The following is a 20,663-nucleotide window of genomic DNA, read 5'->3' as shown; positions in this document are numbered from 1 at the left end:
ACTTTTTCTTTCACTTCTTCTTTATCAACTTCAACTTTGACTTCCTCAGTAACCTTCTTCAAATCATTTACCATCGCATCAACATTCTTCTTCGTTCCGTTTTCATCCCTCCTCCTCAGACTTGAAGTCATAACATCTCTAAGATGTTTTTCAAACTTTTTAACATAAGTTTTATCCTTTCCAACATTTGTATAGTACTCAACGGATCGAGGGATTTCCAAAAGAACATCATCAAAAACTATGTCCTTTTTGGGAACAACAGGTTCACCATTTCTGTTGACATAGCACTCTCGCTTCTTATCCCATCTCTTATTGCTGACAGCACTCTCATACTCTTCTTGCATTTCATCCATTCTGTTCCAAGCAATGTTTCTTTCTCGATATGTTTTTTCACACAGAATCTCTTCTCTTGTTTTCTCTTTGATTTCAGCAACAAAAGCATGATGTTTGCCTTGTGATATTTTTCTGCCATGAGCAGTGACTATATCATCAACACAATCTTCTTCATTTCTTTTCTTGATCTCAGCAGCCAATCCTGAATCAGGTGGAATGTATTTGTCCCAACTGAAACCTTCTGCCACTTTTTCATCATCTTGATGGATAAGTAAGGGTTTCTTCTTGTTTTCAATCATTTTCGGCTCTTCTTTGCTTTGCTGGTAAATCGCTTTTCGGTAATAATCATCATTGAAAGGATTTTCATTTCCAACAACTGCAGAATTATGACACTCTCTCTTGAAATGACCTCTTTGCTTGCATTTGAAACAAGTCACTTTGGATTTATCAAATCCCAGCTTCGTTGATGGATCACCGATTGACTGTTTCCCAGAAGCTTTGCGAATGCAACTAGCCAAACACCAGCGGATGTCTATGAGTTCCATTTCTTCTAGATCAATCTGGTCATAGTCTTCTTTGGTCAATTCAGAGTTTCCAATTTTGCCTGCAACTAGACCTTCATACGATTCCAGAACGGATGCAAGGAAACTCATTTGTTGCTTGGCTGCATTGATGCTCATAGACGAATAATTCTTCAATTTGAGAGCAATGTTGCAGAGAACTTCTTCAGAGTCTTCAACACTTGATTTTGATGAAGACGAATGATATCCAGGATTGTAGCTTGATGAGCTTGTCGGAGGTTCTTTTGTCTTCACACCACTGAATGCTGTTTTTGGTGATTCACTAACTTTCACCGAAGGTATTGCACTTTTGTAATAAAGACCGACATTCTGTTGATGCGAAGAACTGCTCATCTTGTTCTGCTTCTGCAATTCAAGCTCATGACTTTCTATCTTTTCTATCAAGACATCAAGAGAAATTGTATCATATAAAGCATCATTTTTCAATATGAATACAAACGTTTGCCATTGATCAGCTCGTGGTAACGCTTCTATGATCTTATCAATTATTTCTTCTCGAGTTTTAACAATGCCAAAACGATCAAGTTCAATTTTTAAATGACCAAACCTCTCTATCATTTGTCTCACAGTGTCTCCTTTCAAACTATCGAACAAATCAAATTCCTTTTTTAATAATGCGATTTTGTTTTTCTTGATTTGTTTACCCCCCTCAGCTTTATCCCGTAAAGCTTCCCAAACAGATTTTGATGACCCGTCATGTTGAAGTAAAGCAAATAGGTCATGTCTAATTGATGATTGGATTAAAGCAGTCATCCTCTATTCAGCTGGGAATTCGGATTTGTCTTCTTTGGATAAGCTTTTGAGTGGGAGATCTTCTCCTTTATCATTGATCGGCCTTTGATAACCAAATTCCAAACAGAACCACCTTTCATGCGCGTAAGCTTTTGCCCAGTTGATGAACCTTTCTTTCCACCAAGTGTAGTCTTCAATGCTTTCAAGCGTTGGTGGTTTTGAATGTGTTCCGTAGAAATTATCATGTTTGATATTTTCATTGATTGCTTTTGTTATAGCTTTTGGTGTAACAGTTGAGGTTTCGGAAGACTCGAACGTAAACGCATTGTAAAACGTGTTGTAGAACTCTTCAGCAATGATGCTAACTTCCACAAATCTCAGCTCCTTTGAATCACCTTGAATCAACCAAAACAAACACTTATCAGTTCAAACACTTATCAAACAACTGAATCAAACTAATACTCAAACTGGTGAATATTCTGTGCGGACTGATGGTTGACAAACTGTGCGGACTGAAGGTTGACAAACTGTGCTGACTGCTATAACCCGGATCAAATTCAAACAACCTGACCCACTACGTGCAGACTGAGTTCACTCTCAATTGACCTGGTTCACAAAGACACGACCTAAACTGTTTCAAGTGATTTGACTGAACTGCTTTGAACCGTATGACCTTGATGCAATGAACCTTGACTTTCAATCCATCCAAACTGACATATCTCATGCACACGCTAATCAATGCAGACAATTCACAAAACAACTTTGATTGGACCTAGATGATCACATGGGTTCACACAATTTACTTATGTAAAATTTTAATTGAATCAATGAATTCACATGCAAACTTTAAATGGTGGCCGACAAAATCTGATATGATATAAATTTTGATTGGACCAAACAACTAAGAACAATTGGGCCGAAAATTCAATTTACTCTGATTGGGCCATCAATAAGAAGTCACATGGGCTGTCAACACCTATTAATTGTTTAGTTAACTTTGATTGGGCCGCTAACTATACTAATCTGATTGGACCAAGAATTAATGATAAGCACATGGATCCGACAATTCAGTTAATACACAATACAATTTTCATTGGACCAACATTAAAGTGGGCTGTCAACTTGAAATTACTCAATTCTCATTGGGCCAACAACTATCAATGTACATTAAATGCGATTGGGTCGATAATATTGAAAACAAGTTATCTACTTTAACATGCGATCTGCTAATCTTTGAAATACTAAACCCACTGAACCGACAGAATTTATTACACTCAACTATTGACTGGACCGATTACTTTTGATCACGTGAATTCTATAATTGTCGACAACATTGAATGTATATAAAATGTGATTGGACCGATATATTGTATAGTTATTCAGTCAACACATGGGTTCGGTGATTATATGTATTCTATCGATGTGGGTGACCAACAATCAACACAATCTTCTTGGACCGAGGAACTGATTTACTCAATCAATGCACATAGATTCTGTTAATTCTATTGACCTTTGTGACATGTTCAAACAAAACGACGATCTGTTCACACGAAATAATAATTTTCAAGCGGAATAACAACTTTTGGAGCGGAATCTGATTCCGTTTGAACTAACACATACAATTTCGAGCGGAATAAGGAATTTTCAAGTGGAATAAGGTCTGATTTGAAGCGAAATTAGGACTTTTCAAGCGGAAATAGGACTTTTCAAGCGAAATAAGGACTTTTCAAGCGGAATAAGGTCTGATTTCAAGCGGAATCAAGCTGATGACGCGAAAACGGACCTAAAAACTCAGATTTCTCCTAAACAGCTTTGAATTAGGATTTGAAACTTTGTAGGGTTGTAGATCAGGTGTTTACGCACAACGTATTAAAAAATCATGAATTTTGGATGTGACAACTGTGCTCTGTAATCGTTGTACGATATAAAACAATGTTGATTATTAATAAAAAAATGTGCTTTGGTGTTATTATATGTGTTTTGGTGTTATTTTGTGTGTATTTGTGTTTGGTGATTTTACAATTCGATTCAATTCCAATTTCAAGCTTTAAATCGCTTTCTGGAAGGTTATACGCGCACTGATGCGTAAATATAACCAGTTTAATGCAACAAACACTCCTGAATAGTGAAATAGGCTTAACATATCTTAAATAACCTCCACATAACTTAGAAATAAGTTCTGGATGGTTTGGTGTGTTAAAATCAACCTTGTTCGATCGTAGGGACTATTTGTGTCAAACTGCGAAACTATACCGATTTGTATAGTAACGAACACTCCGGAACTTGATCATAAGTTAAAAATACCCTAAATAACCTTTACATAGCTTATAAATAGGATTTGAGGGGTTTGGTATGCTAAAATAAACTTTATGCTCATTCAGGGACTAAAAGTGTCAAGAAGTGCATAAGTTTGCATTTTCGCGCATAACTTACGTTCTGAATACATCCGGACATCCAAAAATTTATGTAAGCATTAAAATATTTTATTTTAGTGTTTGGCATGATAAAACTCCATTTGTCGCTTAATTTGGATCGTTTTTGCGTTCGTTACGACTTCCGTCGTAATTAAGCGAATAACGCAACTGTACGACCAAACGAACCGACATCCGAGATGTTTTTGAGCACATTTTAAGTTCCCTATACTTTAAATTTATATTAGATCCTTGAAATGGGGTTAACGGGGCTTAAAAGTGCCAAAAAAGATCAAGTTTTACAAGTGTAGGGACCATTTTTTAAATTTCTGGCAGATTCAATGAACCTAGTCCATTTTGAAGTGTTGATGGTTTTCACCCATGGTTTTGCAAAACCATGGGCTGATATTCAATGAACATAGTCCACATTAGGGGCTCCCATGGTTTTAGAAAACCATGTGCCCACATGTAAGGTCTAGATCAAAGCACGTTTTTCGACGAACGATCTTAACGGTTCTAGAAATCCTATATATACCCCATCCATTTCACTTCAAAACCCACAATTTGAAATCTGATTTATGCTCTCTAAGTGGAAGTATATGCTTCCTACCTGAGAGAAAAATCGGAATCAAATCTTGCGGGGACCTTCTGTAAGCGTTCTTTCGTTCTTTTCATTCGTTTTAGCGTTAAAGTCAAACTGCGTTTGACTTTCTGCTTTGACCAGTTTATGGTCAACGCGAAGTTCGTTTGAACTTCATAACGTGAGCGTAATCACGATGGTTATAGTCCCTAAGTGACTATACCTACTGATTACCACGTTATCTAGGCTCAGTGACGAGTCGTAGTTTCGGCCAAAATGCGTTTTCTCGCGTATTTTGTAACCAAACTACTCTAGGATGTCAAAACCGGTTGTTTTGATATCAAAACCTGTTTTCTAACTTAACTAAACATGTTCTAGCATGTTTAGCTCGTCACTTTTAGATTAGTGCTTGTGTAGAGTCGTAAGTCAAGCGGACTAAACACCCGCTTAGACTTTCGAACACGACCCGTTTGGTCGATCGTTAGGATCCGACCAAACATGTTTAGTGACCATAGTAAGCATAGGGAATAACCTTCCGAGGTTATTCCTTATGGTCACTTAGGTTTGATTAGTCGCATGATAAGTAGTTTATGTGCCTTTGGTAAATTACCAAAATACCCTTTTCATACATAATTGGTAATTAAGCATATGTGACCTAAATTTTTGACACTAACTAATTATTTAACATAATTAAACATGTATGGGCATATAATACTTGTCATAAGGACTAGTTAGACGTCTCGAATGCGCTTTTGCGTGCACGACGCGTTAAAGTAGCGTGAGCTACCTTAATGGGTCACAATGGGTCGAAAGCACTTAGGTTAGGTTCCGATTTAGAATATAGGCCTTGCTAAACCATATCACATGAGTTCCAACACTCATTTGGTTTACAAGTCCTCATTCTGTCCGATCTTCCGATTTAGGCGTATATTGTTTGACTAGTGATTCGATTACTAGGTGCTGTTTGATTTCTCTGGTTTGCTCGAGTTTGTTGAAGTTCTATTGATTGAGGATACTTTGCACTCCATGTGAGTACATAGTTCCCCTATTTTACTGTTTTTAAATGTTTTGGGGTGATTCATATGTACGAAATGTTTTCAAGGTTTAAACGATGATTTCAAAAACGATTAAAACGAATTTTACTAAACTAATAACGATTTCAATAATGTGAACAAAACTTGATGGTTGTAGTTACATAACAAATGACATTCATTAGCATTGATCAAGCCGACCAGTATTAGGTTATGGTACCATAGGATCTGACAAATCCCGTTACTTTACTACACCCATGGTTATGTGTGGGGGTTGTGGGTAGCGACTGAATCTGATGTTTGTTAACTTACCCTTTAGTGGTTTGTTAATTCGAGAAGCGAGAAGCGAGGTGATCGAGTCACGAAGGTTTGAATGTTGTTAACGAGACGACCATATATAAGTTATCACAATTAAAATGAGGATGATTTAAACGATTTAAACGAGTAAACGATTTGGGAACGATTTGGAAACAATTTGGGTAAACGATTGGTTTTTGGCTAGTGTTTAGATAACGGGACGGGTGTAATACGGTGAAAACATGGTAGATACGCCGCTGGTACGTCTTATATATAAGTGTTTTCAACATATTACATACCGTGGCGTTATTTAGTTCACTTGGGTAAACAATTTTGGAACGATATCACACAAACGAGGTTTTTGAAATGATATAAACCATACGAGTTTTATTAACAAGATTTTATTAACGATTTAATACGAGATGTCTTACAAATTGCTTTACTAAAACAAATGTTTTTGGGTTAAAAATCATGGCTACGAGGTTCTTATAAACTATATGTAGGATCGTTAAACGACCTGACGAGTCGATCAGAAGAGTGCTTAGACTAAATCAGAGGCGGAATTCATTGATTTAGTCTTTGTTCAGCTTGATTTCACTACAGGCAGGGCTTCGCCGTACACACATACAACTGCTACTGAACCGCTCATATGACACCCCTATATATAGGCATATGGGTTCGCTTATATGGACATGTCCATATATGCGGACCTATCATCAGTCAGATGAGCGAACCTATATATGTGACATATAAGCGGACCTCCTGATATGACCTATAAGCGGACCTATCTAATACATGATTACTCAATTTCCGTTCACTATACAATCACCACTAGCCTAAGACTCAAACGAAGATGTAGTCGACAGACAACTGCACCAACAGACTCCCCCTTGAATGTTGACGGAATCTTCAGTGAGAGTCTTCAAACATTGACAGCTCATCAATCTTGATCGGTCTTCTTCAGGAACTCTTCCTGGAATTAAGTGTCCGGATCTTTCTCTGGCTCTAACTTTCATCAGACTCCCCCTATCATCATGCTGGGATCGCCGTCTGGAAATCGTTATCACCATTGAAATCAACTCCTGGGTTTATCAGTTTAAACTTCTTCTCAGATTCTGATGTATCTCCTGGCTTTCCGTAGCAACAGGATCAGAAACCTGCACAACTCAAACAATCTATCACAAACAAACACAATTGTGATTCAACTTAATGAATCAACTAATCATATAAGAATATTCAAGAATCTTTCACATTTAACAATTTATTAAACTTTCCAAAATCTAATTAAACATTTCAAACCAATTTAACCAAACCTCTTGTTCATCATGTTTAGCCTTTAAGATTTTGAATTTCAGCTCTCCAACATCAGTTGTCGAAAATCTTTTTGAATTTTTCAAATATGAAACACAAATGCAAAAAACTAAATGCAGAAATGAAATTTGTACAAACATATTTTTGGGAGTTCGTGCAAGAGGATCATATCAGCTGTTGACTAGACACTAGCACCGTTAAGCTGTTATTTCATTTTAAGCTTTTAAACAGTTCGCGTTGATTGTCGATATATTGATCCACTTAAATTCTCACAAAATGTTCAACCTGTTCGGGATACAGATTTAGTGTTTTAGAACTTAAACATCTACATGTGTCCCACCTCAGTATATACTCCCGTATCCAGACCCCAGTATTCAGTCTTACAGGTGAGTATACCACAGCTGATATCTGTTAAGAGGTAGGTGCGAGGGCCGTGAGAGCTCAGGTCGATACTTCCGTATACGCAGAGAGATGACGGCTTCGACTTTAAGTGGGTCCCCTTTAGAGGATCTTTTATTACAACAACAAAGATTATCAATTTTATTGTTTAATCAGATTGCTGAGGGCGAGCTTGTATTTCAAAGCTTTTTGCAGAAAGTATTATCCGGGGACTAGGTCAGTACTTCCATACAGCAGAAGTCCCGGGATAATACCCCAGATATCACTGAGCATAAAGACCTAGTATTTCAGAATACGGGACCCTTCAAACAGGATTTCAGGGGTTACCTATATATCCTGGAGGTGTTCCCCACGTAGACGCAAGTGAAATTTATGTTTATATCCCAAACTGATCTACTAATTCTGTGAAAACCTACCGACACATCTTTAGCGAGACTGCTTAATTGCATTTATACATTACAAATCTTTAGCGTACTATGCCAGTCTAGCTGATGTACTATCATTTCCCCTATTTGCACTAAAACTCATTTTTTATTTTTCGATGTTTTTGACATTTTCAAATTTTCTGATTTTTTTAAATTTTTTCTTCCCCTAAAATCAAAATATGTTTCAATTTTGATTTTCTGGGAAAATTTGAAACAGACTGTACAAATTTGACAACTTGATGAGAATCACTTCAATTCTCCATCCACCTGGCATAAACAATCAGAACTCCCCCTCTCAACAAACTATTTTCCCATTATGATTTCAAAACACTCAAGTTTGTTTTAATCAAAATGGTTTTCCGGAAAAATTAGTTTGTTTACCAAACATTTGTAGGTTCGGGGTTATCTCATCATCTTGTTTTCTTCAAACATTAGAAAGATTTATCATTTTCAGTTTTACCATAAACCATATGTAGAAAATCAAGTACAATTTAATGTCCCTAATTTACCACATTTAAGTCGAAAAATCACCAAAGTGAAATTTCTCAAGAAATGTGCCGATTCATGTTCCACTTTTACCAACCTGGGAACTCCGGCAAGTCAGGTTTTTCATTTAAACAGATTCACCCAAGCCTGACGGTCCTTGGGTGATTTTGAATTCTTGTTCAACAATGGTGGAAAATTTGCATCATCCATTGTTAAACCTGAATTCTCCTTTTTTACCTCAACCACTGGCTCCTCTGGTTTTGACGAACCAGAATCATTTCCTGAGTGTAGCTTGTCTGACTTCGATGAGCCAGATTCATCGCCGACCATTTTCTTCTTCCTCTTTTCCTCTTTCATCGTCAGATTTGTATCTGATGAACTCATCTTGCTTGACTTTGCAGCCGAGGAAGTTGATTCATCAGAACTCTTATTCTTTCCAACGGGTGAACCCGAGGACAAAATCTTCTCGAGATACTCTCTCGCCTTCTTCCTCTTTTTCCTCAGTCTGTCTTTCTGCCCTTGTGAAAGCTTTACTTTCTTTTCTTGAATCTTCTGTTCTTGAACTTTAGGTTTTAGAACCTTCTGTTCCTGGGGCTTGACTTTGACTGGAATCTTTGCCACTTTCTGAGAATTAACCCTCAATCTTTCATTCGATCTCCTTGGGCAATCTCTGGCAACGTGACCTTTAATTTGACAATTAAAACATCTCCTCGTCTCGTAACTCCAACCCTGGCAGTTAACAGCAATGTATCCTTGATAGCCACATCGGTAACACACTCTGTTATCATACGATGGACCACCTTTTTCACACCAAATACTCAGATCATAACATTGTTTGGCTTGGTGGTATTCCTTTCTCAAGTTTGCTGGTTTTGACTTTTCGATCTGATGAACTTTTATTATCTTTTTGTTTCTGTTCTACTTTCTTCTTCAAAGGTTTTTGCTTAGAGCATTCTCCCTTTTCAGTCGATTGCAGAACAGTTTTCTGAAACTTTTCTTTTGTTTTTAAAAATAATTTTTGTTTTTCAAATTTTTTATTTTCAACATCAGATTTCACATCACAATCTTCAACTTTGACATTGTCAAAGTTTATGACCTTGTCACTTATTGGAACAGAATTGATTGGTTTTGGACAGGGAAAATTCACACTGTCTGATGCAGTCACAAAACCTATCAATTTCTTTTCAAGTTCATCAATCTTGTTTCTTGAATTCTCGGCTTCATTTTCAAGCTGAGATATTCTTTCAAGATGAGACTTGATTGCTTTTTCATTCTCATTTTTCATGTTTTCAAGAACAGACTTTTCATTTTCCAAAACTTTTATCTATTCTTGAAATTTCGTTTCATTAGCTTTCAAATTCTTATTCTCAAGCTTTATCCAGAAATCCAAATCTTCTGAAGATTTCTGTTTGCTTTCAAGCTCTTTTTCCAACTCTTTGATTTTCTTTTAAGCACATTCACCTTCTTTCTCCAATTTTATAATTTTCTGAAGATGGGAATTTATTATTTTCTGTTTTTCAATGTTGTTTTTGCTAAACACATCTCTCCCATCTTCAAGAATTTTCATTTGATTTTGAAAATCTTTCTCAATTTTTGATTTTTCAATTTCACAATTTTTAATCTTTTCTTCAAACTTCTGATTTTTCAATGTCAACCTGTTAAAATTACTTAACAGTTTGTTGTTTTTGCTTTCAGTTTCTCACAAATACCCTGAACCATAAGAATCTGTTTTTCATCAGTTTGTTTTTCATCTTTCAACTTCTTGACTTCTGATGTCAAACTTTCCGCATTCTTCAACAGTTTGTCATAGTCAGTCTTGAAGCTGTCACACTTAGAGCACATTGATTCACAACTTGACAATCCAAACTTTGCAGATTTCTCAGCATTTGAAGCTTCCTTTTCATTTGCCCTGACTGTACCTGCACAAAATATTTTAACGGAATCAAGAGGATTTTCATCTACATCTATATAACAACCTCTCTTAAAATCGTATTTCATCACATATTTTTCCCTAACACATTCAACTATCCTTTTGATCATCTCCTCAATCACATCTAAACCCAAACCCAACACATGATTTTCCAACACTTTAATCATATCTTTTCTTTTCTTTCTACTTTCAATTTCATGAGTTTTAAGTTTGATGATGAATTTGTTTAGATGTAATTTTGAAAAATTTGAATCCTTCCTCAAATTTTCCAAACATTCACTCCATTCAACAGGTAATGCATCTGCAAACTTTTCTATCTTTTCACCATCTGATAGAAAAATCTCATGTTTTTTCAAGTATTCAAGTAAGACTCCATATCGGTTTTCTAACTCTTCCAAAGTTTCCTTTTGCAAACATACAAAATATTTAAATCTTTTGACCCATCCATCCTTTTTCACATTTTTATAACTCTCATCAATAAATCCTCGATGCCAATCATTAAATCTCTCAAAATAATAATTTTCTTCTTCATCAAACATCTTGTCCATCTATCAACAAAAATACCGACAAGTCTTTGTTGTTCACAAAAGCGAACCAGTGATGATCAAATGAGCGAATCTGATCAGGTTCACAAAAGCGAAACTAGTTAAATCCACAAAAGCGGACCAACTTGTGTTCAATAAGCGAAACACAATTAGTCCAATGAGCGGACCAGATCAACAACTATGAGCGAACCAGACCAATGCCCAATAAGTGAACCAGAATTAATCACTTTGAGCGAACCAGAAAACAATCTCAAGAGCGAACCTGATTACAATCCTAAGAGCGAACCACTTAAATGAACCCAAAAGCGAACCTGTTTGTTCAAAAAGCGAACCTAAAATGCAGTTTGGAGCGGATCTTTACTGAAATTTGGAGCGAACCTGCTGACAATATGTTCAAAAAGCGAACCTGAATCAGTCCAATAAGCGAATCTATTGACTGTTCGTACAAGCGGATCTCATTTCGAACATGTTTTCACCCATTTTTAGTCCGTATTTCAGTCTGAAAACTTCAGGGGTTTATCAATGTCCAATATCACATAATCTGTGAAATTTTGAGCTAATTTTGTCCGGTAAAACTCCCTGAACTGATAAAAGAAGATGTAGAAAAACAGAATTTTGAGCGAAAATCGAGCTAAACGGTAAGAACTCTTCCTCCTAAGCTCTGATACCACATGTAGGATCGTTAAACGACTTGACGAGTCGATCAGAAGAGTGCTTAGACTAAATCAGAGGTGGAATTCATTGATTTAGTCTTTGTTCAGCTTGATTTCACTACTTAACGTCTCTTTTATTGATTATCTGACAAATATACAAGTTCTGGAGACAAACAGGCAGGGCTTCGCCGTACACACATACAACTGCTACTGAACCGCTCATATGACACCCCTATATATAGGCATATGGGTTTGCTTATATGGACATGTCCATATAAGCGGACCTATCATCAGTCAGATGAGCGAACCTATATATGTGACCTATAAGCGGACCTCCTGATATGACCTATAAGCGGACCTATCTAATACATGATTACTCAATTTCCGTTCACTATACAATCAGCCCTAGCCTAAGACTCGAACAAAGATGTAGTCGACAGACAACTGCACCAACACTATAACCCACTTGATTTGAGTTGATTATTTAAGTTGCAATATTATACTTATTTTTTTAAAAACAAAGTTTTTAATAAAGTATTGCAACATTTAAACTAGCCATGAATCCAACACTCCTATAAAACCTATGTACTCGCCAGCATTTCTTTGCTGACTAAGTTTTTACATATGTTTCAGGTGTTGATGCTTGATTGACTTCTAGGATGCATGCGTCACATAGGATCTGGACAGGACCTTAGTGACATAATAACTATGATAGACGATATAAAACTTGTTTGTTCTATGTGTTAAGACAATGTAATGTTTAATTTTATCAATAAAATAAAACTATTTTGTATCCATGGTTATGAAACAATAGCTTCTGTTGCAACACTCCCCGGCATTTCCGCCACGGTTTGTTGTCCTACGTGGTCGGGGTGTGACATTGGACCGTAAAAACCCGTTCAATTTGACGAAAATCAGTTAAAAACATGAAAAATATGAAAAAGATGAAGAAATAGATGAAATCCGGATCTGAAATTGATGAAATCACGAGTGGAATTGTGTGTTGGATCAGTGCAATCGAGCTCCTGCTCTGATACCACTTGTAGGACCGGTTTTGACTACGAAACAATTGCGAAACGAACATGTGACGTGCGAAAACCGTACACGAATGCGACCTAACATACACGACGTAAAATAAACGTGATTCTATTAAGAATATAACAAGAACAAGCACCTTGAACCACTTTCTCTCTCTAGACTCTCTCTCTAGGTCTAGAGCTTTCTAAATGCCAATGTGCAAAAAATTCTAAAACTCTAACATAACATCCCTATTTATATGCCAAGGCTTTAATGAGATTTCTCATTAATTACAATTATGCCACCTTGCCTTTTTTGTCTAGCTATCACTAATATAACGACTCGTTTTCTTCTGTTTCTCGCTACGGCTCGGATTGACGAAGGTGATAGACATAAGTACACTAACACATTGAAGCCTCATCTAATCTATATTAGAATTCTTGAAAGTATTATTAACCATCACGATGCTTCGGGTTCGCTAAAAGGTCATTCAGAGGTATAATTAAACATATTGACACTTTTAGTCCCTCTAATTTGCAAAGTTGCACGTAACTTTACTTATAGGCATAAAAACCTTAGACGGACATTATTTGGCATTCCCGATAGTATAATCAAATATCATGAAGCTCCCGGTTTGTTAAAAGGTCACTCAGAGGTAAGAATTAACATGTTGACACTTTTAACCCTTCATTGCGCAAACTTTCAATTAATTACGCAAACGGCTACACTCGATCAACAAGTGGCTCATTTGTGAATATAAATACCGTACGAGGTTATTTAGAAACTTATTTTAGGTATGTTAACACTTCCAGTCCTTTCATAATCAAAGTTTTCGATTTTTCAAAAAATTAGTCCCTTAAATTTAATGTTGGACTTTATTAGGGTTTATTACACGTGTCAATATATCATTGGACGTGATTTTACGAGGTGTTACATCCTCACCCCTTAAAAGAAATCTCGACCTCGAGATTTGCTAAAATGCTGGATGTACTTTCTGATGTATCATGGACTTAACTTCCACAGTATATTTTGGACTTCTTCAAGCACCCAAGTTGACCTTTATAATAAGTATATGTATCCTATTTGGAGCTTCTTAACCTACCGATCTTTAATTGATACAGGTTTCTCATCAAACCAAAAATCTTCATTAATCTGCATATCATTTGGTGATAATGCTTCTTGACTTATTAGGGAAACATATCCTTAAACCATTAGTGTGGGTCACATTGCGAGTTCCACCAAGCTCCTAAAATGGGTTTTAGCTCATAAGCTATTTGATCTTGATACATTCGATCCCTTCGATTGATTTTATATATTCAGCACTTAACTAGTCTGATAATTAACAAATTGGCACATCCTTTCTGGGTGACATCTTTTGTTGAACTTTATTCCCTAACAAGAACTTAGGAGGGTTGTTACTTTCATAAATCCTTGCTTTTCTGCCGAATACTGGCAACTTACAGATGATTATGGATTTGTTTGATCTTATTCGTTGTTTCGAAGGAAACTTTCAGGTCTTGATAATTGGACTTACCAATCTTCTGTCTAACATTAGATGTTTAACATTCCATCTATACAAGGAGCAGCCATAATACTTATACATCAACTCATATAGAAAAGCTTATCTTAAGGTGAGATGGTTATTCCATCCACTACTTAAACTAATTTTAAAGAATAGCTAATCCTTGCCGTTAATCGAACAAATCGACGATCCTGGGAAGCTGATGGCAATTCTTAATTGTTGCCTAATTAGGGTTGCGGTAATCAATGCATAAGCAAAACTGTGACATCTGTGGTTGTGATATCATCTTACAAACTCCGAACAATACAATATTAATAAAACAGTGTGTTTTGATCCCAATGTTTGCCATTTATGTTTGATTTTATGCACATGTTGATTTTTGATCAATTTTGAACTCTATATCGCTTTCGGGAGAGTTATACGCAAACTGATGCGTAAACACGATCAGTTTAACACGACAAACACTCCGGAACCTCAACATAAACTTAACAAATCTTAAATAACCTTTACATAACTTAGAAATAAGCTTAAAGGCTTTGGTATGGCAAAAACAAGTTTATTCGCTCTCAGGGACTATTTGCGTCAACTTGCAAAAGTCTGCCGTTTCATAAGGCAACGTATAGTCCGGAACTTGATCATAAGTTAAACATACCATATATAACCTAAACATGGCTTAGAAATAAGCTTTGATAGGTTCGGTGTGCGAAAACATGCTTATATGATCTTACAGGGACTAAAAGTGTCAAAAACGACGTAAGTTTGCATTTTCGCACATATCTTACGTTCTGGCCACATCTGGACATCCAAAATTTTTGTACACACTAAAATATTTTTATTTTAGTGATCGGCATGCAAAAAACGCCATTCGTCGCGCATTTTGGATCGTACACACGTCCGTTTGAGTTCCGTCGTAGTTTAGCAAACAACGCGACTGTACGACCAAACGAGCCGACATCTGAGAGTTTTCCAAGCATATTTTGAGTCCTCTAAACCTTATTGACCTTGTAGAGCCTTGAAAATGGCTTAACGGGTGTCAAAAGTGCCAAAAATGGACTCGAATGCATGCAGGGACCAAAGCTGCCAATTATGAAACTATGGCTGATCTGGGAGGGTCAGGCGGGGCGCGTAAGCCTACCCCTGTCCCTTACGCGGGCCGTGTAAAGTCCCCAGCAACCAGAAAGTTTGTTTTTGTTGCTGTTTCATAATTCAGGGTCTGCTTATGCAAATTCTTTGTGCGATGGGCAAGTTTAAGTGTTAACCAAGGCTACTAATCAGTCTTTAAGACAAGTAGGGCCATGATTTCATGCTTGTTGGCCACACAAAACTTGGCATGATCCTATGAACTCACTACAACTATAAATAGCCAACACCCTCACTTGTTTTCCTTGCTCATTCTTCTCATTTCTCCTCTCTAATCTTCTTTAGAGCTCTCTCAAGCTGATTTGGGACTTGTCTTCTTTGTAGAAAAGATAGCAAGGACTATAATGAGCACTCTTTCATTCTTTTTATTGCTTTCTAGTTTAAAAAGTCAAACAAGTGTTTGACTTTCATTTTGACCAGTCTTTGGTCAACGCAAATTTCGGTTGAACTTTGCAACGTGATTGTAATCACGTTGGTTATAATCCTTAGCGATTATACCCGCTGATTACCACGTTAACTAGGTGTAGTGACGAGTCAAAGTTTCGGTCAGAATGCGTTTTAGTATGCATTTTGAAACGAAACTACTTTAGGTTATCAAAACAATTTGTTTTGATACCAAATCAGTAGGTTAAACATGTTTTGACATGTTTAACTCGTCACTATTAGTTAGTGCTTGTTTAGGGTCGTAAGTTAAGCGGTCTAAACAACCGCTTACACTTCCGAACCCGACCCGGTTGGTCGATCTTTAGGATCCGACCAAGCTTAGTTAGTGATCATAGTTGCATAGGGAATAACCTCAGAGGTTATACCTTATGATCACATAGGATTGGTTAGTCATTTGCTAGTTAGCTTGTATGCCCATAGGAAATGACCAAAATGCCCTTTTGAAGCATAAATCCGTATCTTGACTATGTGAACATATTTTTGACATATAATCTGATTTAGTAACATGTTTAGGGATAATTGGGCATGTAAGACTTGACATAGCACCTAAATAACCACCCGAACATAGTTTTACGCTAACGACGCCTTATAGTAGCTTATGTTACCATAATGTTTCGACACGGGTCAAAAGCACTTAGGTAGACTTTCCAATCAGAATGTAGGGCCTACTAAATCATACCATATGAGTTCAAATACTCATTTGATTTATAGAACCTCATTCTATCATATCTCCCGATTTAGGATCCGTTTATTAACATAGTTACCTATACTAGGTGCCGTTTAATTCCGTGATACTTGGAGCTTAAATTGGTCTTAATCTCAAGACTAATTAGCAATCCCAAGTGAGTTCATAGTTCCCCTCTTTTACCGTTTTCAAATATTTTGGGGTGATACACATGTACATACGTGTTACTTTCGTGCATTTCATGCTTTTATGACATAAACATGCTAGTTTCACCTAGTACACTTATAGTACATGTTTTCCATTGTGTTTTGCTACGTATGTCAAGCATGCTAGCGTATTGATTTATTACACATTTGCTGCATATGTTTATTTAGCATATGTACACATTGTTTTACATGACATTTTTGCTATGTATGTCAAGCATGCTAGCACATTGTTTTACGTGAACATTTCTACTAGGCGTGTTTATTTAGCATTCCTAGTACATGGTTTTTATAGCATGCTTACATTGGTTATGACATTTGGTATGTTAAATCAGGACAATAATACATTCATTAACATTGATCACGCCGCTCGGACTTATGTAATGGTACCATAGGAATTGACAACTCCAGTTTCCGACGTCCTAGGTTTGTTTGGAAGTTGGGAATGACAGAATCCGACTACATAATTTAGATAAACCTTTAATTTGTTTAAAGGGTTGTCGCCACAATCGCAAGGATTGAATGTATGTGATTAACATCACTGCATAAATGTTTGTAATCATTAAGCATTGTTTTTCTGCAAAGCATAACATTCGATTTAAACTTATGTTTATTCAAAAACCTTGTTTTGTACACTTTTCCTATGGTTGAGTAATTATTTGTTATTCACCATACATGACATTTGTTTCACATTGGCATCATCACATAGTTAAGTAGATGATTTCCTACTTGCTATGCATTCCATTGGTTATACATGATACATGATACACATGACATTAAACATGGTTTATGCATGAACAGTTTGACATTAAACATGACATTTTTGGTTGGTTGTTGATAAGTGATTTATGTGACGGGGCTATGTGTTATATGATAAAAGCATGGTGGATACGCCGATGGTACTTCCTATATATAAGTGCTTTTATTGTATTATACATTGCTGCGTTATCTAAACCACTTAGGAAAGACATGAAACATTTTATACAAAAACATGACATTGTTTTACAAAGTATACATTTTTATACAAATTCACTTTTACTTGGTTATTCATTTAACCATGCATTGTTCTTTCATCATCATTGATTTTCACATCGATTTTCATATGATTTCATAAAACATTTTACGAGGTTCATGACTACATTTTTGTCAAACACTTTTCAAACCACAAGTCATGAATCCTGCATAAACAAAACCTATGTATCTCACAGGCATTTTTATGCTGACGTACCTATTTTTACATGTGTTTCAAGTGCTAATGCATGATGTGTGTGCTTCACTTAGGCGGACTCGGGCCTTAGTGACGTAAAAGACAGTTATTATGTTATTTTAGTTTGAACTTAAAGACAATGTAACATTAATCTTAATAATACAAAACTTTTATTGCCATGGTTGTTGAAACAATAATTCTGTCGCAACTCACCTCCCCGGCGTTTCCGCCGAGGTTTTGTTGTTTTAACGCGGCCGGGGTGTGACAGAAGAGTTGGTATCAGAGCCGATGGTTATAGGGAATTAGGTTATTAGCAATGCTTTGACCTAGACTATAACTTTCTAGGACCCCAACGCAAGTGTACTTGCGTTTAGATTTTAAAACAATACACGTCACCTATCCTTAGGTGATTACCAAAACTTGAACACAATTTCCAAAATTATTTTGAAATCAATCATCTATCCTTAGATGATTTGTTTTTGGCTTTGTGCCTTCTGTTTTTTTTTTCAAAATCTCGTCAAAGTTTGGGTCTAAATAATGTGAACATGTGCAAACTGGAAGAGTGAATGCCTGTACCCTGAGTTTTCTGTCTAAGGCTAGAGTGTTCGTACAAATCCGCAGTATCGGACCAGTCACTCTTACCTGGGAACTCTTGGGGTGAGTGTTCACTTATAGGCGAGCATGTCTTCAGTGATACATTATTATGACTCATTTACTTTGATTTGTCATTGTGTGTTGTTTGTTTGCTTTGTGGTAACAAACAAACGACCACCGTCCTTGCTTTTTGTCGATTTTATTGTTAGCTCATTTTCATCACATCATCTCGCTCGTTTCCTCTCATGTTTCCTCTTTTACAATGCCTCCTTGACGTATTCCTCAACCTGATGCCAAACTGGCAGCTATTATAGCACAGCAGATGGCTGCTATGCTACCTGGTCTCATAAGTCAAATAAACCAAGCCACCAATAACAATGTTAATGCACCTGCTCCGTGCAACTTTAAACAGTTTAACTTGGCTAAACCACTCAAGTTTAGTGGTACTGAAGGAGCAACTAGGCTTCTCCAGTGGTTTGAGAGTCTTGAGAGCACTTTTCTCCATGTTCAATGTCCGAAAAATCGTAAGGTCGAGTTTGCCTCGAGTGTGTTCCAAAAGAGAGCTCTTACCTGGTGGAATGGGGTAATGAGAGATAGGGGTGCAGATGTTGCTTTGGGTCAGACTTGGGAGGAACATAGAGCTCTCATGATGAGAGAATTTTGTCCTCGTCACGAGCAGAGGGCACTCGAAGATGAGTTCCATGATCTAAAGCAAGACAGTGGTGAACACCGGGCTTATACAGACAGATATGAGGAGTTAAGCTTGCTCTGTCCTACAATGGTCATGCCTTTGGATAAGGCTATTGAGAGGTACATAGACGGTTTGCCAGATCCTGTTCAGGATATTGTCACTGGCAGCCACCCTACTACCGTCCGTCAGGCCATTGAGCTAGCAGCTACCCTTATCGAATCCCAAATCAAGAAGGGTAAACTCCACAGGAAGGGTGACAAGAAGCAGAAAAAGTCTGATAGCACCAACGAGAGTATGGGCAAGAAGGCTGTTTAGTCTTCAAAGAAATCGAGGAAGCGTAAGGCTTCCAAGAATTTTGCTGTCACTACTCAGACTAACCAGGCTGCTCCCAATCAGGCCGCACAGAATCAGGCTGCACAACCTGCTGCCAAGAGGCAGTATGCAGGAAATGCACCTCTGTGAAACAGATGTAATAGCCATCACCAGCCACAGTTGCAATGCCGTATATGCACGAATTGTGGTAAATCTGGTCATCTTGCGAGCACCTGCCGCTTTGCTCCTAATCAGAATCAGGCAGCTCAAAATCAAGTTGCACAAAACCCTGCTCAGAATCCTGTACGACCTCACTTTCCGCCTGGTTCATGCTTCAATTGTGGGGATCTGACCCCCTACAGAAACAACTACCCAAGGTTGGCAAACGCAAATCAGGCACCAGCTCGTGGTAGAGCTTTCAATCTGAATGCAAATGAGGCTCGTGCGGATAACGAAGTGGTGAACGGTACGTTCCTTGTTAACAACCATCCTGTTTCTGTTCTAATTGATTCGGGTGCCGATAAGAGCTTTGTGTCCTTAGCATTTGAACCTTTGCTATCGATGACTAGAACAAGACTAGGAAAGCCCTTGACAGTAGAAGTAGCTAGTGGTGAACCTGTTATACTCGACTCTGTTCTTCGAAATTGCCAGTTGAATCTCAATAACCATCTTTTCCCTATCGACCTCACACCGATGCAACTCGGGAGCTTCGATATTATAGTAGGAATGCATTGGTTATCAAAGTACCATGCTGAGGTGGTATGTTTTGAGAAGTTGGTCCGTATACCGCTTTCGACTGGTGAGATCTTAGAAATTCATGGGGAGAAACCTGCTAGTAGCCTTAAACTCATGTCTTGCACCCAAGCCCGCAAATACCTGCGAAAGAAATATGTTGCTTTCTTGGCACATGTCGTAGAGGATAAAGGCAAGGGTAAGACTATCCAAGATATCCCTGCTGTTCGGGATTATCCAGAGGTATTTCCTGAAGAATTACCTGGTTTACCCCCTGTGCGCCAAGTTGAGTTTCGCATTGATCTTGTACCTGGTGCAAATCCCATTGCTAAGTCACCTTATCGTCTTGCACCGTCTAAGATGCAAGAGTTATCTAAGCAGCTTCAAGAGCTATCTGACAAA

The sequence above is a fragment of the Helianthus annuus genome, chromosome 5 (assembly GCF_002127325.2).
Source record: "Helianthus annuus cultivar XRQ/B chromosome 5, HanXRQr2.0-SUNRISE, whole genome shotgun sequence".
Taxonomy (NCBI): Eukaryota; Viridiplantae; Streptophyta; class Magnoliopsida; order Asterales; family Asteraceae; genus Helianthus; species Helianthus annuus.
This window is presented reverse-complemented; position numbering follows the sequence as displayed.